This window comes from Atta colombica, unplaced genomic scaffold (genome assembly GCF_001594045.1).
Source record: "Atta colombica isolate Treedump-2 unplaced genomic scaffold, Acol1.0 scaffold163, whole genome shotgun sequence".
NCBI classification, from domain to species: domain Eukaryota; kingdom Metazoa; phylum Arthropoda; class Insecta; order Hymenoptera; family Formicidae; genus Atta; species Atta colombica.
Genome location: NW_017259254.1, coordinates 1,093,944 through 1,097,763, shown reverse-complemented (window position 1 = coordinate 1,097,763; position 3,820 = coordinate 1,093,944). Strand labels below are relative to the sequence as shown.

General features: G+C 29.0%; 1 protein-coding gene across 3 annotated transcripts in view; it reads right to left on the bottom strand.

Moving 5' to 3' along the window:
• The window catches only part of LOC108685994, a 26,706-nt gene that overhangs the window by 20,036 nt on the left and 2,850 nt on the right, over nucleotides 1–3,820 (bottom strand). The gene's annotated exons all lie outside the window — the stretch shown is intronic.

Here is a 3,820-nt window from a genome sequence, read left to right as displayed (position 1 = left end):
TTAGAGATATCCTGTAGTTAATTAAATAAAATTAAGTCGATTAAATTAAATTAATCTAAAATAAATTTATTAACGTTTTTACTTAATACTTTTCAAAATAAAATAAAAAGATAAAGAATTCTTCACAAAAATCATAGGTTCATCTCTTAGTTTATTAGACAGAATTCTCAGTATTTTAATTGAATTTTTGTTAGAAAGAACGAAATAATAATTCCAAACATGAGAATGTAGTCACTCTTTCTCTGTCAAAGGAGATTCGCACAGAGTCCGCAGGCTTTTATGCCACGCGATAATTAAAATGCTGTAGAAGAATTGAGCGCAACGTTATAATATTTAACAAAAAAAGGTTAATTAACATTGATTCACAATCAGCTATCGTAATCGATAAACGTGATAGGCCGTATCGCTTTTAGAATTTTCCTCTTCGATCAAGCGAGTCCGTATGCATACGTGCGTATGTATGTATGACGTCACGCGAGCCAACGGTGCATGGTGTGAAAAATTGGTGATAAAGGCGCTGAAATAGCAAAGACTATAAAACACTGGATTGTCCCGATTTATTCTCACCTGCGGTTGTGCCGATTCTTGCAGAGAAATGTGGTGTGTATCTAAACGGCTATCGCGAGTAAAGCCCCTTTACCCGACTTCCGGCGAACGGTACGCACGTATGATGCCCCCTTTGTCTTGATAGAGAACCTCTGAGAACCTTCCCAAGAACAACGTAACTAGCGTACAACGAACTGTTACCGAAGATTTCTCCATGGACCGCGTGCTAATTCTTAACGCCAAACGCGGAAGATCAACGCGCGCCATTTGTACCGCGTGATTACGCTCAGCTAATTAGTCGGAATTGACTAAGGTCAGGCGACGAGAATCAAAGGATAAATCTTGATAGACAATGGAGAAAATTAGAAATAAAAAATGTATACGAGCTTCAATAGAGAGATAATAACGCGATAATAATTGTCGGCCGAGATAAAACATGAGCTAATGCAATCTTAAAAAAAATCTCAAATGCAGAATTTAATTGCTTCCAGATTTATATTGGAAAAATGTGTGATTGAATATTCGTTTAAACTGAAGTATAGTGTGTAGATATTTCATCTCGTTATAAGTATAATTGTCTTTCGGCAAAAATTTCCCTTTGACAGTTTCTAGTGGAATTATAATTGAGCCCGGTTTGTCGTGTACAAGAAATCAAGTGTAATTATAGAAAGCTTAACCGTTTATATCGAATAAAGCGTGAATTCTACTCGTTCCTTCTCGTTGTTCTTAACTCCGCAAGAAGACACGCGTAGAATCTCCTTATTCAGAAGTCCGCAGCAGATTGATAATTACAAGAAATCATCAGCGGGAAACCTGACACTATCAAAGTTTCTACAATCAACGAGTGTCCAATCAAAAGTACAAGCAATGATATAGCTATAAATATAATGTTCGAAAGAAAGAAAGTCTAACTTACTATAACAGACGTGTCCTAGAATTTGTTACTTTCGTTTTAATAATAAATTTATTAACGTGTCTCAAATGATTTTCTCCTTAGACAGCTTCAAAAGAAATAGTCATCTGCTATATTTTGTATATTTAATATATTCTGATATAATTAAGTTTTAAATTAAAGTTTTTTTTTTAGAATTAAGATTTATTTAAACAATGTATTATCTATAAGACAGAGTATATTAAATCTGTACTATATTTTATTACTGTATTAATTTTATAATATATTAAACAAATTATTATTTCATTATTTTTAATAGTTTTATATTTTAATAAATATTTTTAATAAATATTCTCTATTTTCATTAAAAAATTGACCTTTTAAACAGAGTTTTTAAACTTTAAAATCCTTTATCTTAATTTTTACAAACATGTATTTAAGTTTAAAAACATTCAAGTATTCTGATCAATTTCAACTCTGATTATATTTGAAATTAATATGATTGTTTATTATAATTAACTTGCATAACTATATGTATATTAGATTGTCTTAAAAGGACCAACCTAATATACATATAATATAAATATATATAGTTCTTCTCATCTTTTTACTTCATGAATGATACAATGTTGTACACAATGACTCGTAAATATTTCAATAAATTATGAGAAAAGATGCGATCTTTCCTTTATAATGTCTTTTTTTCAAAATTTTTTTTGATTTATCAATGAAAAAATATTAATTGAGGCATTTTTTAATGTTGTTTAAAAAACTAAATTTTTTTAGAGAAAGGAACAACATACAGATAATAATCGGAAGATGACTAATCCGGAGAATAAAGAGAATGTGGATAAAGCATTCTAATTAAATACCACCAATTTGTTTCGAACGACCAAAGAGCATGTCTTTGGTCGTTCGAAATAAGTTGCTGGCGATTAATTGAGATGTTCTACTCCATCCTCCTTGCTTTCTTGCCTCTTCTGCCTATTACCTGTCTCTAAAAAATTCTTTTCGTGATAAAGGAGCTCTTTAAATTCAGAGAGTTCTTTAAATAATATAAAAAACTACCTCAATCAGCATTTTGCTAATAAATCAAAGAAACTTTTAAAAAATTGCTTCTAGAGAACTAGAAAAAAATGATAGAACGGTTTGTATACTTCAGTAAATTGTGTCATTCATGAAGTAAAAAAATGAAAAAACTTTTGGGACAGTTTAATATAAATTACCACAATTCAGGCTATTCAATACAGTAAATAATTGAAAACGCCGTTTCAAGAGATGTTGTATATCATTGTCGTCGATATTATTTTTATGAAAAAATAGTATTTGATCTCTTATACAAATAAATATAATTAACTGAAGAGTTATGAGAACAATAATGAAATTTTACCTCTATTTACCAGACGTGAAATTTAATTTATCAAAAATAACATACATGATATCCTTCAAATAGACGCTTTAATTTTTCAACGCTTAAAACAAGTGAATGCGTCAGTTCTGACGATGTATCCGTTTTAATAAAAATTTTAGCAGAATTAAAAAAAAATCATCGAAAGCGAATATGACAGAAAGAAAAAAAATTATTACAGAATGCAGATACATGACTAGAATATGAGAAGATGCATTCAGTAAAAGCACAAAATAAATGAACGTTGCGGGAAAGCAAAGATTTAGAACCACCACTGTCTGTATTATGCGTTGCGGCGTCGCTTGTTCTTTTTCGTCTCATTGTTCCTAGTATATATGAGGCGACACGAAACAAGCAAGGTGTCACATTCGTCCTCGTAGAATAATTAATGACCTGTTCGTTTAGCGAAGGTGCACTAACCTTGATAAGCTCCAAAACTGAGTAAAGAAGCTTTCTACGCAGAGAGAGATTTTAATCTGTACGGTTTCGATAATTTTTGACTTTTATTATATATACAAGTAGAATTAACCTTTGTTTATTTATAAAGAAATTTTACGACAATATAAAAATACATTTTTTTTTATAATTTACAAAATTAAACTAAAAAAATTATGAATTTTAATTAATTTTTAATATTATTAAGAACATTTTATGTTCTCTATAATCTTAATGGCACATAATAATTTCCATATTGCATAATTATCTCGTTAAAAGGAAGGAAGATATATATCTATCGTAATTTGATCAATATTTTATATTACAATATATTATAATATTTTATATTATAATTTTATAATATTATGCTACATCTTTATCAAAATAGAAAAAAATGTTGACAACATCAGCAATAAATTGTATCTATCTCAATTGAAATTTTATCTGTTTTTAATTGTTTTATTTATCAATAATGATCATTATCTTACATCTTCATATCGATTATTATCGAGTATATTTGAACAATATAAATGTTAAAA